General features: G+C 43.4%; 1 protein-coding gene across 8 annotated transcripts in view; it reads left to right on the top strand.

Annotated features, from left to right (window-relative positions):
- The first annotated feature begins 10,092 nt into the window (after positions 1-10,092).
- Positions 10,093-17,897, top strand: part of LOC125465086 (polycomb protein SCMH1-like) — a 196,811-nt gene continuing 189,006 nt past the window's right edge. For 4 of the 8 annotated variants that reach the window (XM_048558204.2, XM_048558200.2, XM_048558205.2 and 1 more), the window contains exons 1-3: positions 10,093-10,205; positions 10,742-10,845; positions 13,191-13,406. The gene's annotated coding sequence lies outside the window, so the exon portion shown is untranslated. Of the gene's footprint in view, positions 10,206-10,499; positions 10,580-10,741; positions 10,846-13,190; positions 13,407-17,897 lie in introns of those variants that run through there. The other 4 variants (XM_048558206.2, XM_048558203.2, XM_048558207.2 and 1 more) reach the window with 2 other exon arrangements.

Below are 17,897 nucleotides of genomic sequence, written 5' to 3'. Positions count from 1 at the left end.
CTTATCGTGGGAGCAGATGCGGCGGAGGCGGAGGAATTGGGAATAGTGGATGGAATTTTTGCAGGAGGGTGGGTGGGAGGAGGTGTATTCTAGGTAGCTGTGGGAGTCGGTGGGCTTGAAATGGACATCAGTTACAAGCTGGTTTCCTGAGATGGAGACTGAGAGGTCCAGAAAGGTGAGGGATGTGCTGGAGATGGCCCAGGTGAACTGAAGGTTGGGGTGGAAGGTGTTGGTGAAGTGCATGAACTGTTCGAGCTCCTCTGGGGAGCAAGAGGCGGCGCCGATACAGTCATCAATGTACCGGAGGAAGAGGTGGGGTTTGGGGCCTGTGTAGGAGCGGAAGAGGGACTGTTCCACGTAGCCTACAAAGAGGCAGGCATAGCTGGGGCCCATGCGGATGCCCATGGCCACCCCCTTAGTCTGTAGGAAGTGGGAGGAGTCAAAAGAGAAGTTGTTGAGTGTGAGGACGAGTTCAGCTAGGCGGATGAGAGTGTCGGTGGAGGGGGACTGGTCGGGCCTGCGGGACAGGAAGAAGCGGAGGGCCTTGAGGCCATCTCCATGCGCAATGCAGGTGCACAGGGACTGGACATCCATGGTGAATATGAGGTGTTGGGGGCCAGGGAATTGGAAGTCCTGGAGGAGGTGGAGGGCGTGGGTGGTGTCACGGACGTAGGTGGGGAGTTCCTGGACCAAAGGGGAGAAAATGGAGTCCAGATAGGTGGAGATGAGTTCGGTGGGGCAGGAGCAGGCTGAGACAATGGGTCGACCAGGGCAGGCAGGTTTGTGGATTTTGGGAAGGAAATAGAAACGGGCCGTGCGGGGTTGGGGAACAATGAGGTTGGAGGCTGTGGGTGGGAGGTCCCCTGAGGTGATGAGGTCGTGAATGGTGTTGGAGCTGATGGTTTGGTGCTCAGGTGTGGGGTCATGATCGAGGAGGCGGTAGGAGGTGGTGTCGGAGAGTTGGCGTCTGGCCTCGGCGATGTAGAGGTCAGTGCGCCATACTACCACTGCGCCACCCTTGTCTGCGGGTTTGATGGTGAGGTTGGGGTTGGAGCGGAGGGAGCGGAGGGCTGCCCGTTCTGCGGGGGAGAGGTTGGAGTGGGTGAGAGGGGTCGAGAGGTTGAGGCAGTTAATGTCTCGATGGCAGTTGGAGATGAAGAGGTCGAGGGAGGGTAGGAGGCCTGGGGGTGGTGGGTGAAGGATGAAGGGTCTAGGCCCGAAACGTCAGCTTTTGTGCTCCTGAGATGCTGCTTGGCCTGCTGTGTTCATCCAGCCTCACATTTTATTATCTTGGAATTCTCCAGCATCTGCAGTTCCCATTATCTCTGGGACTACAACCTGGTGTTGTGTGATTTCTGACCTTGTCCACCACAATCCAACACTGGCACATCCACGTCATCTGCACCTTCTCAGCAAACGTGACTCTGTATTCTGTGCTCTGTTGTGTTATCCTGATGCACTCATATATATAGTACGTAAGCCAACATATTTCACCGTACTTCAGTACACATGATGGTAATAAGTCAAATCAAAACAAAATCAAATAATTGAGTTGACATGTTCATTAAAAACAATGATATTTCACAGAAATTCATTAAAATGTTTAGTAATATCACACAGCATACTTGCAAATCAACTGGTGCCTCAGACAATATCCATAATACTTAGTTGATTTTCATTGCGCTTTTACTAACTGATATATAGAATGCTTCACACCATATATTATTTCCATAATTACACTGTCAAATTGCACACAAAGTACAGTTAATACAGCTGGTGTTGGCTTGAAGGACAAGGTCAAAATATTACTATTCATGGTGCCAAGGTTACTTGTGCGTCATTATATTGTACAGGATTCAAAAACTAAGCAATGGTTTGCAGCAATAGTCAGTTATCCTAACAGCTGTCAGGGAGTATGAGTCCCTAGGGTTAGTTAAATCAAGTTTTGTCAGTCATTTTTTGGCCTTAAAGGTTTCTATGAAGCCAACAGCTTGCGCTGCAAAATGAGCTGGGCAATGAATGCAGTTTTGGAATGCCACACTGCTGTCTGCTGTGTTCCATGGTAAAACAAAATGCAATTACTTTATAGTGATACATTGTAAGGCAGGCAGAAAATACTGTGAGATTTCAAGTCCTCCATGTTTCTAAATGGAAGCGCCTCAAGTGAAACATAGGTGTAACAATAAGATAACTTGTTGTTTTAGTATGTTACTGCTGATTCAGTGAACACCTATTTATACATGTTGGCATTATCTGTGAAAGCTTGAAGATCTCTCCTGCTTAGCTGCTTGCTCATTGACAGATGGCTTGCTAAAGACTTAGTGTAAAATTGCCAGCAGTGTAGTGGTAGGATTCATGAGGAATGAGGGGAGGGAGGCTAACACAGCAGGACAGCATAAATTACACAATGGCCTAGTCATTATGCAAATCCAATTTACACTTGAAATTGGGGTAGATGAAGCAGACTATAAGATTCAGTCACAAATTGACTTCATTAATGTACTCAGCCCTAAAACAAAGTTGGCAGAAGTGACAAGTTTGAGAACCAAACTTTTCACAGTTTCTTCCTTGCTCATAGTTCTGGGATCTGATTCGTTCCTGCTAGGCATGTGGCTGATGATCTCATGAGTTCGGTATGAACCAATTGGAAAGCAAGAAAGAATGTTCCATTCGCACAGATCCAAACTAGTTATGACAATTATACTGAATTGTCGGATGATGTTTACATCTGAATTTATTGAATATTCTTTTCTTAATAAGTATCCACACTGTATGGATTCAATTATTATGTGGAGTGAAATGATGTGTGTTAGCCTGGGACTGGTGTCATGTGAACACACCAGTTCAATACCAGTAAACTCTAAGCTTAGACACTGAAGTCATTTTTGACAAATCACCTGTTTAAATAAACAAAATATGTGAAATGAATAGGTGAAGGAAATGGAAAAAAAAGCTTGACAGCATTCACTTACCAGATATCTATCACTCCATTGATTGAAAATATTGCACTCTGCTCCAACAGTTGCTTCTACAGAAATAAGGTGAGACAAACCTGGTTCAATGAAATGAAATAATAACTATTTCTCAGCAGTTTGGGCTTTATCACCAATAACATTCCTCAAAGAATGCCTGTACATAGAAAATCCCACTGACCTCTGATAGAAGCAGCTTCAGGCAAGATGTGTGTCGTGTTCTTTCTTTGTAAAATATTATCTGCCCTTGAAATGTGTCAGTTTTACTAGAATAGTATGTTGGGGAAGCGATCCTTGATATATGTATTCCTGCAAACACTTATATTCCTGCTTCCCTTCACATGTACAAAATAAGATTTTTACAAGTTAGGGTGTCATTTTTGTGATGTTCTGCATTTTTTTTTCAGAAACAGCCTTTTTGTTTTCTAAGTTGACCTTACAAAAAGTCTTTATTTCAAGAATATTCTCCTGTGAGAGAAGAAATAGCATTTGACACAGTTCAGTGATGTGATCTGACGCACAGTGCAGTTACAGTATGGAGCTAAATTGAATGGGTCACCATGACCAAGAAGATAATGTCATAGATGAACAATCCAGAGCCCAGTCTCATGCTCAGGGAGCACAGGTCCAAATGTCCCCTACTGTAGCTGGTGGAATTTAAGTTTGAATGATGAATCTGGAACATGAAGCTAGGCGCAGTGATAGTGATCACAAAATTATAATTGATAATTATGAAAACCTGACTCATTCACTCATATTATTTACAGAAGGAACTCTGCCATCTGGCCTATATTTGACTATAAAAGCACTTCTGAACAAGCCCAGCAGCTACTCAGTTCTATGTGCCCTGAGGGATGGGCGGCAAATGTGTGGTAACTTCACAAGATGTATCTCATGAATTAGGAAGCCAATTTAATGATATTTTATGATATAAATAGAATATTGGATTCTGCTTAGTTGTGAAAAATATTTTACATAACTAGCCATTCAATTAGTTGTGTTCAGTAGATGTGTGGTTTCCATGGTAATTGTTTCAAAATGAGAAAATTTAAAAAGGTCAATTAATTGCATTGTATTGAAATTGTGTTATTAAGAGCTACACCAAGAGGTCAGCATTTATATTAAGCCATCCATTATTCATACAAAATTGACATTCCAGTAATTGTGTTGATAACAGAGTAATTTGCTTTCCATCACTGTAACTTGGTTTAAAGGTTCTTACAGCTTTGTTGTACGGGTACTGTGCTAAACCAAGCACAGACTCAAGGGTAGAGTGAGTAGAAGGGCCTCATTTACTTTGCTGATTCACAGTGGCACAGCACATTGTGATATTTTGCATCAGCAAACTTTTTTCAAGCATCTGCTAATATCATCAGAAAATGTCTGCATTTACAAGATACTCAGTGTTGATTTCAGGTTAAGACAGAGCGTTTGTCATTCAATATATTATTGTTGAAGTTCCTCAATAGTTATTATAAGCAAAGGATCATGCAATTTCTACACAGCCAGCTAGAAATAGCATGGATAGTCATTTAATCTATTTCCCATCAACTGAGAGATGAATGTTGGACAGGAGACTAGGAGGCCTCTTTAGCTTTCTCTCGTGACATTATATGAGCTTTTGTATCCACCTTGAACAGGTAGCTGGGCTGTTTAGGTAAATGTATTTATTTGTACAGAATCTGTAGCTTTACTTATAGAAGGTGTCTTTTTTGTTGGGTTCAATTTAAATTGTAGCAACCGGACAATTTACCGTATTAGTGGGAGGTTCAGTTTAATCAGATAATGAGCCTTTCAATGTTGTTTTGGCAAAATGAAAATAATGCATGATTTTAAGTTTGAGGTATCTGTGACAATTCTGACGAAATTACTTTTCAAGTTCTGCACTGCATCAAAATAATAATTTTCTGGATACTACATTTTCTAAAAAAATACATTTACACTGGGAGTTAATGGGAGCAATTGTTTAATCAGCATTGAGGTGAGTTCTCAGGAAAATCTGAGAGGTAAATAAAGTTGACTGCATGCAAAATGAAAACTACACAATTCATTGCCCAGGTTTGATATTTTGGGGGTCGGTTAGCTCAATAGGCTGGACGGCTGATGGTGAGTGATGTAACCATGACGGACTGTTGTTCTCAGCCTCACCCATCGCTTGAGGTGTGGTGGCCCTCAGTTTTAACTCACAACCAGTTGTCTCTCTCAACTGAGAGCACAGTCATCGGGACTATGGCGACTCGACTTGGACACAATATTAAAGAAAAACACTGTATTAAAGACAGGATGCACACCACTGGGTTAACCCAAACAAAGGAAGTTTGTTCAATGAAGACACCATAAGGGTAAGTGAAAGCATGCAAGTTGTTGTAGTAGGAAAGATCTACCCACCAAATACAAACCCGGAAAACACAAGTGATTTTCCCTCTTTCCAGTTTGCCACTTGAGTTAGCAAACATTAGAATAGATTCCCTACGTTGTGGAAACAGGCCTTGGGGCCCTACAAGTCCACACTGCCCCTAGAAGCATCCCACCCAGACCCATCCCCCTATAACCCACACACACACTCCTGAACACTATGGACAAATTAGCATGACTAATCCACTCTAACCTGCACATCTTTGGACTGTGGGAGGAAACTGGAGCACCCGGAGGAAACCCAAACAGACACAGGGAGAATGTGCAAATTCTGCACAGACAGTCACCCGAGGGTGGAATTGAACCTGGGTCCCTGGTGCTGTGAGGCTGCAGTGCTAACCACTGAGCCACCTGTGCCGCCCTTATTCTACAGGATTGTTTGGTCACTGGGACATCAGGTAAGCTATGAGAAATCACTTTGCATATATTGAGTCGGGAGTGACAAGTGGCTCAAACAACATGCATGAACTAAAAGGCTTTGGCTCCTTGGGTAACAGTGAATACAGAAGGATCAAGTTCAAACTGATCAGGGATTTGAAAAAATAATTAAGGATCAACAGCCAGATGTCACATTAAGAGTTAAATTCAGTTAAGTAACGGACAATGAAAACAAAGTTTTGGGGATAGTGCTGGTTGAAAACACCTAAATACAAGACAAGTGCAACCTATTTAAAGGCATATACTAGTAATGAGAGTAAACATATGTCTAGAGTTAAACAAGAAATAAATTAAATATGGAGCAAAATTACCCTCTACACATCCTGGGGTATGAACAGGGAAAATGCTTTCTGGGACTAAGAAATGAAGCAGCAAAATTATATTCAGAGAGAAGTCATTGGTATAAAGAAAAATTTGAAGAACAGTCTGACTGCAGATGCAAAACGTCATGGTACAAACATATTTCAATACATGCACAGTAAAAAGACAGAGAAGAAAGGGAATTTAAAAGATGTAGAGAATTTTGAAATAATGGATAATATAGCATCGTTCATATGCTGAATGGTTAATGCTCAAAGCTATTTTCAAGGCAAATCAAAAATAATGTGTAATTAGCAAAGCAAACAGAATTCTGAATTGAGAACCAAAAGAACTGCAGTTGCTGGAAATCAGAAATGAAAACAGAAATATTTGGGAAAGCTCAGCAGGTCTGGTGGCACCTATGGAAAGAAGTCAGAGTTAATGTTTGGCGTCCCATGACCCTTCCTCAGAATGGGTCAGAATTCCTCAAAATTTTGAATTATATAATCAAGTCAGGCAAATAAAAGAGAAATCAAGCTCAAACTATAAACGTCTGGAACTAGAGATCATGGGGTAAATGTGCAATAGACATATTTGCATATGAAACTAGCAGATCATGTGCTTAAGATAAGAAAGTGTGGGGCTGGATGAACACAGCAGGCCAAGCAGCATCTCAGGAGCACAAAAGTGCTCCTAAGATGCTGCTTGGCCTGCTGTGTTCATCCAGCCCCACACTTTCTTATCTTAGATTCTCCAGCATCTGCAGTTCCCATTATCTCTGATCAACTGCTTAATTTTTACTTATTTGTTTGTATGACAAGGATGTTATTAGGAAGGCCAGCATTTTTTGCCATCCTTAATTGTCCTTGAGAGGATGTTGGCAAGCTGTTTTCATGATTTGCTGCAATCTTTGGGTTGCTGGGACACCCACAGTACCATTAGGAAGAGAATACCAGGATTTTGATCTAGTGACAGTGATGCAACTGTGACAACATTTCTAGTCAGGACGGTGTGTGGCTTGGAGGGGATCTTGAAGTTGGTGGTTTTCCCATGTATCTGCTGCTAGATGTACAGGTTACAGGTCAGGAAGGTGCTATAGAAGGAGCCTTGTTGTGCTGCTGCAGTGCATCTGGTAGATGAGGTGAGGAATGGTAGTGCTGAGCATGAGGGTATCTTTGTCCAGCATTTTGAGTTATTGGAGTTGCCCTCATCCAGGCAAGTGGAAATGATTCTGTCACACTCCTGGCTTGTACTTTATGAATGGGAGATTTGCTCTGGGGAGACAGGGTGGGTTAATATACTGAAATGTGCGAGGCTGGAAATATGTAGTGCAAATTGATAAAAGGAATTCAGCCACCTTCTCCGCATCACAGAGTTTCACTCAAGATTCAGAATAGTTTTCAGTTATTTTTCACACACTATTTTGTTAACTTTGAATCAATACAGAACATTACCTTCCATTCATTCAATTTGGGAATAACTGTACTGCACTAATAAACAGATATCCTAGGCCCTACTTATACAAAAGGATAATTTGATCAAGCAAGATTGCAGACATGTAATCAAGTGAACATTGATTCATTTTGTGACTGTAGCAAAGCCAAAATTAATATACATTGTATGTTATTGATTTCTTTTCGCTAAATGTGTATATTATTCTGCCATAAACTAAAATGTCCCTCTATATTTCATCCTCACAGAATATTCTCATGAATCAGACGGTGTCTATGTGATGGTGAACTCTATAAACAAAGTGCGTTCAGTAGGTTGATGTGATATATCCACTGCACGAGTGAGTGCGCGTCTTGCTTTTTGTACTAGTTTGCCTCTCATTTTTGGCCCACAGTTCTGGATAACAGCAATGTGAAAAAGTAGAATCATATGTGTAAGGTTCTCACTGTCAGTACAGAGCATCTTGAGTGTCGAATCTTCAACTGTGCCTCCTCATGGTAGCACATTGAAACTGGGTTCCTTGCAGCCCCAGGCTGGAGCCTGGAGGGCATTTGGCCCTCAGGCACGCAGTGTGCAGGCCCACTGGCATGTGGCCACACGCTGGTATACACAACCCGATATCCCTGATCTGGGATGTGCTTCACTGCCTTGTGAAGCCCTTGGCACAGTTAAAAGCTTGGGGAGTAAACCTTGACAATGAAATCTGTCGTGAAAAAAACTAGGGGGCATAGCCTCAAAATAAGAGGGAGCAGATTTAGGACCGAGTTGAGGAGGAACTTCCTCTCCCAAGGGGTTGGGAATGTGTAGAATTCCCTGCCCAGTGAAGCAGTTGAGGCTACCTCATGGAATGTTTTTATGGCAAAGATCAATAAATATTGAACAGTAAAGGAATTAAGGGTTACAGAGAGTGGGCAGGTAAGTGGACCTGAGTCCACAAAAAGATCAGCCATGATCTTATTGAATGGTGGAACAGGTTCGATGGGCCAGATGGCTCCTGTTTCTTGTGTTCTTATGCTCCAAGGCCAAAAGCAGACTGAGAATCCCCCTCGTCCTCACATACCACCCCACTAACCTCCGGATACAACGCATCATCCTCCGACACTTCCGCCATCTACAATCCGACCCCACCACCCAAGACATTTTTCCATCCCCTCCCCTGTCTGCTTTCCGGAGAGTTCACTCTCTCCGTGACTCCCTTGTTCGCTCCACACTCCCCTCCAACCCCACCACACCCGGCACCTTCCCCTGCAATCGCAGGAAGTGCTACACTTGCCCCCACACCTCCTCCCTCACCCCTATCCCAGGCCCCAAGATGACTTTCCATATTAAGCAGATGTTCACCTGCACATCTGCCAATGTGGTATACTGTATCCACTGTACCCAGTGTGGCTTCCTCTACATTGGGGAAACCAAGCAGAAGCTTGGGGACTGCTTTGCAGAACACCTCCGCTCAGTTCGCAATAAACAGCTGCACCTCCCAGTCGCGAACCATTTTAACTCCCCCTCCCATTCCTCAGACAACATGTCCATCATGGGCCTCCTGCAGTGCCACAATGATGCCACCCGAAGGTTGCAGGAACAGCAACTCATATTCCGCTTGGGAACCCTGCACCCTAATGGTATCAATGTGGACTTCACAAGCTTCAAAATCTCCCCCTCTCCCAAAACCAGCATCCCAAAACCAGCCCAGCTTGTCCCTGCCTGCCTAACCTGTTCTTCCTCTCACCCATCCCCTCCTCCCACCTCAATCTGCACCTCCATTTCCCACCTACTAACCTCATCTCACTTCCTTGACCTGTCCATCCTCCGTAGACTGACCTAGCCCTTCCCCACCTCCCCACCTATACTCTCCTCTCCACCTATCTTCTTTTCTCTATCCATCATCGGTCCGCCTCTCCCTCTCCCCCTATTTATTTCAGAACCCTCACCCCATCCCCCTCTCTGATGAAGGGTCTAGACCCGAAACGTCAGCTTTTGTGCTCCTGAGATGCTGCTGGGCCTGCTGTGTTCATCTAGCTCCACACCTTGTTAACTTGATGTCTAAATATGTTAACTCTCTGGCAACTCCTGCAATAAAAGCTGATGATGAACATGGTGCTTAGTTGTTTCTTTTAAACCAACTGGAGACATTGAGAGTGGTACCCTGACATTTGGTCTGCCCAAACCTTCTTCACACCTTCTGCCCAGTATCATGTGATTTGAGCAGAATTTAAATAAGCAAGGCTGGGTACTTTGGTAATAATTTAAGCCAGGGTGAGTATCCCATGCAGTAACATTGCATTGCTGCAAGTAATTCCCCTGTACCTTTTACTTCAGGTTGAAAAAAATCCATTCTTCGGAGCAAAGATTCAAGTGCAGGTGACACTCTTTCTGTCTGCAACCAACCCAGTTATTTATTCAATATTAGAACAGCAAAAAAAAGCTGCAAACCTTCCGCAGATCAGGCAGTATCTGTGAAATCTGGTTCAGTATCAGTTTCAGTTGGATGACCTTCCACCAGCATATAGCATCAAGCTCAGTGAGTGAATCCAATAGCTGGAAACTTGTTGGGTCCTGTGCTTTGCAGATCCGGTCCTGAATGTCACTATCTTCACCTGGGATGGCCCTTAACGAGGAAATAAAAATAAGGTGAGCTGATTTTTCTGTTCTCGAAACTTGCTGGGTCAGATGCATTGCAGAGCCTCCGGACCTGGATGCCACTGCCTTTACCTGGGATGGTCCCTACAGAGGCAAAATAAATGAGGTGAGCAGATTTTTCTGCTGTGGAAACTTTCATTTATCTTTGCAATGGAAATGGGGACGTGACCTTAAGACTGGACTGAACCTCCAAGCTCCTGGCTGTGTGGTTCCGCAATATTCAGTGCAATTATAAACTCGGGGTCAGAAATGACCGGTTGCCTCTCCCACAAAGACGCCCGGTGGGATGCAGAACTGAATAATCGATGCCAGTAGAAAGTGCTGAAGTTGCAGTTAAACGGCTTTGACTGCGCGCTCCTGTGACAGTAGGTTTCTTTTTGCCACGATCCTCTGGCGCTTTGCACCGGGCGCTTCCTTGTTTTGATCAGTAGGGGTCGTGCAGTGTCAGTGTTTGGTACTTTTTTCGAGTCACATCTAAATGGGGGTCTCACTCTCTTTTTCTCTCTCTCTCTCTCTTCACTGCGCAGTCCTCAAACATGGCGGAGACTGATTGAAATCTAAGCTCTGAGACACGCCAGAGGGGAGGGGAAAGACACAGACTGTAAAAAAAAGCAGCCCTCGATTGGAACAAGTAAGTGCTGGATCCCCGCGGAGATGGGGAACTCGGGTGTATGTGTGCGTGTGTGTGTGTATGGGGAGGGGAATCACCGGGGCCACAGCATCACAGACCGACCCCTTGTTGGCAGAGGGGAGGGGGTTGGTGGAGAGACAAAAGCAGGAGCCTTTGGAAGTGGATCAGGAGCCCGGGGCGCGCTGGATACATTGTAACCGCGCTGGATGTATCGAATGTATCCGCTGGCGCTTTGTATCCAGGTCCTCCCTGGGAATGTTTAGGTAGCTCGGGCTGGAGCTTTCTTTCCCCCTGCTCTCTCTCCTCTCTCTCTCTTCCCAAGTCTGGGCTGTTTGGCGCTCGGGTTGTTTTCATTGTAAGTTGCCGAGCTCTCTCTGTCTGTGTGTCTGGGGCCTTGTAGGTTACAGAGAATGAAATTGAACATGAGCTGTCAGTTTCTCTCGTCTGTCTCTCCCTCCACCCCGAGCTGATGGACACACACATACACACAGCCTACAATTTTAGATAGGTGTTGTGTGCGGGGTTTTCTCGCACTCTCTTCCCAGGACTGCTAGCAAAGTGCTGCCCTGTCAATCCCTCTGACCACAGGCTAAGGGACACCGTGTTTCACTCCTTACATTTATGTTTGTTTTTAATGGGGGATACCGAACAAAAGGGGCACAAGGGGCAGGTGGCAAAGCGGCCCAGGGAACCTCAGATCCTGACTTTGAAATGCGTTAGGAATTCTGGTGGAAACCTGGAAGCAGTCGGTGGAGAAACCTGAGAACAGCACTCACTGACTGGGGAGTGTGTGTGTATAGGGGTCTCCTGCTGTTCCTCAATGGCAGGGGGTAATCTTTGTACCCTAGTGCACACGTTGCCTGTTTCTAAGTGAAATCATTGCTCCCACCTCTCTGTCCCAGAAGGAGAATATTCAAGGGCTCGCCTTGCTGTGTTAAACTGGCATACCCTTCTCGTAAAAAGTCATCGAGATTGAACGGCCCATATTTTGACAGTTGTCTCGCTGTTTCTACTTGTGCTTTGGAGATTTTGGTAAAAGTTTTTTTTTCCGTGGTTTTCAGAATGCGCTCCTGCAGCCACTTCCCAGATACAGTGCAATGCCTGTGCTTCTCAAATACCCTAGTCCCCATGCTGAGGCGGGAGGTGAAATTTAAGAGAAAGTGCTCTCTCTTGTTAAACAATCCTTTTAACTCCGCACCTTCCTCCCAGCACAACTCCTCGCACTGAGTCTGGGGACATCCGAACGGCAGCATTTCAGGGACGAGAAAGATGGGAAACATTTCTAAAATGGACCAGCTCTGGAGCTGGGGAGGTGTGGGGGTTGAGGGGGAGACGTTTCGATGTTGGGAGGCACAAAGGTCCACGTGAATGGATTTGTATTAGTCTCTTCACAGCGCTACGTGGCCCAGCAGTTTACCATCGTGATTTGAGTATTTAGCAGATGTTTTCTAACTGACCGGGATAGGGTTGCTATTATGCAGCTCCGGGCCTGGTGGGAAATGAACCTGGACCTCCTGGCTCCAAGATAGGAACACTACACTGCACTACAAGCATTTCCACTGGAAGGCCCTGCTATCTACCGTTTTGCACTGGTATATCAACTTTTGTGTAGAAGAGATGAAACTTTGCTCTCCTAAATACTCTGAAGAAGGGTCCTGACCCGAAACGTCAACTTTCCTGCTCCTCTGATGCTGCCTGGCCTGCTGTGTTCCTGCAGTTCGACACTGTGTTACATCTGTGCCCCAGTGTTTTCATTGTTGTGTCGTAGCTGTCTTCTTCCATGCGCACACTGATAAATGTGCTCCAGTCTCCACTGTGGGGTGATGTCATTCACTTAGAGTGAATGTTTCGACTAGTCCAGGATTAAGTATGGAAAAACCCGAGCTTGTAATCCAACCCAGTCTTTATAGACCACCTTCCCTATTTGTGGCATTGTGTTTAGATCCAGCTTCAAACTATTCATTTACCTCAGCACCCATAACCTTGATGCTGAGGGACTGCCTAATGAAAAAGCATATGGTGCCATCGCACACTTTCACAGAACTTCTCAACACCAGCTAAAACAGTCAAGGTGCAGACTGGGATTCCTTGGGAACAGTGAGAGTGAAGAATTGGAAGGAGCAGGTCTGGGCACATTAGAAAATTTTGATAGCTGGGTGTAACAAGAGGACTTTAGGCAAGTGATAGAGGGCGTGGATGGAAGTGAAAAACAAAACTGGCACTCAGTGTCCCATTGTGGAGTCTTAAATGAATAATGTGAAAGGTATGGTGTGACAATCTGCTTAGTTTACGTCTGCCTGAATGCTCTCCTTTTTTTATACAAATAGTGTTTCCTTTAATTGCAGATATCATTGTCCTTGGAGACTTCTGATCCTAAGGCATGCTGGGCGTTGAGGTCACTAATTGGATTTAAAACTTGACAATTACTTGGAATTGATGAATGACGGGGAAAGGGACATTGCAGCTTTCAGAGCTGTGATGGGGACTGAAGCCTAAATGTGTGTGGAACAGTTTTAAGTCACCAGCAATTTGTCCTTCACAAAAGCACAAACCTTTTGAAGGTACAGTACAATTTGATGGTCTCTAAATGTAATTTGTTAAACAGAGCAGATACTTTCAGGCCCCAAATAGAACAGATTACCCATAATGCAGTTTAAGGTCCAACATCCCTAAGGTCATGATTCTCCCACGAGTAAGCATTTAAGTACCTTTCGATTACTGTCCTTAGACTCATTTTCTCTTATTGATGTTTCATCTGAAATCTGAAACTCAACACTCATTAAGTTTACAGCAAATATCATGCAGGTTTTAATGGTCTCTTAGGTCTGTTCAGGAAAGTTTCTTTTGCTGTGTGAAATAATTTGGATGGGGGAAAATAGTGCTGGTTTGACAATTTATCTCACTGATGCAAATATGCAAATACAAATTGCAGTGTGAGTCATTTGGTAACCAAAAAGAGAAATGTGCCTACTACAAATAATGAACAAAGAATGTCCTCCTTTAAATGTTTTATGCTGGCAATTTCTAATTGGGAGTGAGCACTGTGATGCAGTCTAAGATATAATTATTGCCCTCCCAACCCCATCTCTCTCCCCACCCATTCTTTCATGTGATACTGAAAGATAAATAACATTTGAATCCTCTTTGATGTGGAGCTCAGCTACAAACCCCATATCCACTCCATCACCAAGTCTACTTATTTCCAACTCCACATCGTCTCTCTCCTTTACCACACCTTACTGTACTCCAATAGAAACACTCTCCTTTTGTTCAGAATATCTCACAAGCATTTCTTGTTAGCTTCACAAACATGGGTGTCCACAACTTGTAGCTCATGCAAATTTCTGCTCACCTTCTGTTCCATATTATCAACTTGCCTGATAGCTTTCGCCTCATGAGCTCAATTGGCTTCTTGTCTTTACACTCTTTCATGTACATCATTCTACTGCTCAGCAATGTACCAAGAACACTCAATCCCATCCATAAATCCCTTCTTACTGCCCTTCCCTGGTCAAACTATGTGGTTACTGACAAGACTTTCAGTCCTAAATCTAGTAGCTCAGTTCTAACCTGCTATCTAACCTCCCTTCTTAGTTTTGCAGTGATTTGAAGAAAGTTGTTTGGGTTTTTTTCTTTCCTGTTTCTTGGATTTGATAAAACTTGCATTTGCACTCTGATTGCCCCATAACCGTGCTAAATTTCTCCTCACCATTTTGTTAAAAAAATCCTTTAAATCTGTCTGGTCAACTCTGCTTCCAATTATCTATTGTACCAGTGCTTCAGATTTGTTTTTTGTTGTGAAGATATACCAGATATTAAGTATTATAGCTTGATCGGGGCACCGATTAAGGATTTAGACCAAGGGAATGAAGACATTGCCATACGCAAGTATGGCATCGTAGTTATGAGACTAGTTGCTATTTAAAAAGATAAACTGCTGGCAAATCCCTGTAACATCAATTTTTGCAATAATCTTTGACTAGTGAATTTGCAGTTCTGTCTTCATGCTCCTGAACACTTGGGAAACTTTCTATAGACACACGTAATGTGCTTACTTTCCACATTAAAAGTTAACTGGAAACTTTCATATTTACTTTTTAATCTTTTTCTTAATTGATCCCTTTGAATGTTTTTAAATGTTATGATGTACTGATTTTCAGTATCTTTACAGTCTATGTAAAGTGAAAGCAGCTGGAGATTAACTTTTGGTGATGGCCTTAACAATTCTTGCTTCATATCAACGTAACCTTGTTCACAACAAGGCAGAAATTGTGCACTTGCAAAGAGAGAATGAAGAAAAAGTGTGGGCTTGTGAGCAGACGACATTTTAATACACGCAGACACACAGACATGCAGACACACACAGACACACGCACCCAGACACACTTTCTCTCAGACGCACAGTCGATCAACTTAGTATATAACATTGTTGGAGAAATGCTGATTCAGTAGTTGTAATGAAATCCTATAGAATGATCAATATGTTGGAGGGGAACTTACAAGCCTGTTAAATGTTCTGGTGCCATAAACAATTGATGGATGTTGAGACCCAGAGGTTTTAATACTTGATATTCATTAATGAAATTTTGCTTCTTAACATTACCATGGCAAATTCCAGGCTGTAAATGATGATCAAGTTGTCACATTTTGCTGTCAGCCCTGTACTGATGCTGGCCACATCTCTGGGCATTTGAATGTGTGTAGTATACTGTAGAAATGCACAGCCTGCTACTAGTGAATCTAGGCTTCTCTAGTGAATGTTCTGTACATGTTCCAATAGGCTGTTAGCCCCACTAGTGGTGAGGGATTGGTGAGAGTTTCCATCTCAGTATTGACACTGTCACTGCACAAGCCCTTGAAAAGGTTATTCTCTGAATTTGGAACAACCAGATATGTAACTTAGTTACTAACTTCATTCTTACGACTCAGCAGCCTGACTTGTCCAAAATAACTAAATTTATGTTTCTGGCAAGGCAGATTTCTTTTTTGTTAATCCACAGGTTGCTGGCTTCGCCAATATTTATTGTCCTTAAGGTGCTTGTGTAGGCACCTTTATGAATGGGTTAAGGTTTTCTGCTTCTATTACAATTTCAGGCTGGGAGTCCCAGAATCCTTCCACCCTCTTGGTGTAAAAGATTTTCCTCATTTCACCTTTAGTCCTTCTACCAATCGTCGTCACCAAATGCTTCCTAATCACAGACTTCACTGCTCAGATAAACAGGTCCTTCCCATGCCTCCATCGAGGCCAGTCTCAATTTTGTCCACCTCAAACAAATCTCAAACCAGTGTTTCTTCTCTGTTGAATGGAGGACAACTGCAGTCTATCTAATCTTTTCACACAGCTACAAATTTCTAGTCCTGGCAACATCCTGGTAAATCTCTGTATCTTCTCTACTGCAACTCCATCCTTTCCATGAAAAAGTGGTCAGATCAGTAAACAGTACTCAGGTTTTGTCTATCTGGTGCTTTGTACAGCTCCAGCCTAACCTCCCTGCACTTCTATTCGCTGTAATAGCCAATTAAGGAGACAATTTTATCTTCTTCTCAATCACTTATTGATTTGCCTTTTTACCAACTAGGACCTGTGGGCATGCACTCCAAACTCTCTCTCTCTTCCTCTATGCCACTCAGTACTTTGCCATTTACTTTGTATTCCTTTGTGTTGTTTCCATTTTTCAAATGGGTCACTTCTCATTTTTCCTGGCTGAATTCCATTTGTCATTTTTTTTGCCCACCTGACCAGTTCATTGAAATCGTTCTGATGTCTGCAGCTGTGCTGCTCGCTATCAACCACCCGGCCCATTTTTGGGCAGCCTGCACATGTGAAGTTGCTGGTGTTGTGCTGAAGTGGACAAAGTTAGAAGTCCCATGACACCAGGTTATAGTCCAACCAGTTTATTTGCAATCACAAGCTTTTAGAGTGCAGCTCCTTCATCAGGTTTAAGTTGACAATCAACCACATTGCTGTAGGTCTGGAGTCACATGTAGGCCAGACCTGGTGAGAATGGAAGTTTCTTTCCCTAAGGACATTAATGAACCAGATGGGTTTTTCCTGACAGTCAACACTTGATTAATGGTCATGATGTGACTGTTAATTCCCGATTTTTATTGAATCCAAATTGTCCGATCTGCCATGCTGGGACTTGAACCCAGGTCCCCAGAGCATTACCTGGGTCTCTGGGTTAACAGTCTAGCCATAAAACCACGAGGCCATCGCCTCTCAAAATGTCCAAATCATTAATAAGGACCACAAAAAACATGGAACCGACAACTGAGCCCTGCACAAACCTAACGGAACAACTTTCCCGTTGCAAAAACGCCCATTGTCACTGGTCCAATTTGAATCCAGCTTGGTGCATTCCTATGGATCCCACATACTTTTATTTCCTTAACCAGTCTTTTGTGTGGGATCTTGTCGTGAGCCTTGCTAAAATCCACACAGAGGACATCAATTGCCCTACCCTGTACATCAGTTTTGATACCTCAAAAAAAATTCAGTTAATTAAGTCAGGCTCTATTTATCCTAATCAGATCTGTGCTAGCTGTCCTTGATTATTCCAATTCTAAGGTGCATTTTATCCCGTGTCTCAGAATTGATTCTAATAGTTTGCCTACTAGTGAAAACAGTGTGGAGCTGGAGGAGCAAAGCAGGCCAGGCAGCATCAGAGGTGCAAGAAAGTTGACATTTCAGGTTGGGACCCTTATTCAGACTCTGAACAACACAGCTTTCAGAGCACTGCTCCTTTTGTGAGGTCACGTGACGGAGCAACGCTGCGAAAGCTTATGATTTTGAATAAACCTGTCGGACTATAACCTTGTCATGTGACTTCTGACACAACATTGTCACTGGCTTGTGTGTGTGCAAGCTGTTGTGTTTGTTGGGGTAGAGAGACAACTTTTTTTTCTAAAGCACTATGTTGAGATGCCAGTTGAACTTAAAAGGCTGTCTCTGTACCCTTAATAATTTTCTAATACCTGGTCTGCCTGAAAACACAGTTTAAAAATATAGACTATGTCTGGTTCGTAGCTGCTCAGTAATACAGAGCTTGAAT

Source organism: Stegostoma tigrinum, chromosome 24 (assembly GCF_030684315.1).
Source record: "Stegostoma tigrinum isolate sSteTig4 chromosome 24, sSteTig4.hap1, whole genome shotgun sequence".
Taxonomy (NCBI): Eukaryota; Metazoa; Chordata; class Chondrichthyes; order Orectolobiformes; family Stegostomatidae; genus Stegostoma; species Stegostoma tigrinum.
The sequence above is the reverse complement of the archived record's forward strand: the minus strand, read 5'-3'. Positions and strand labels throughout refer to the sequence as shown.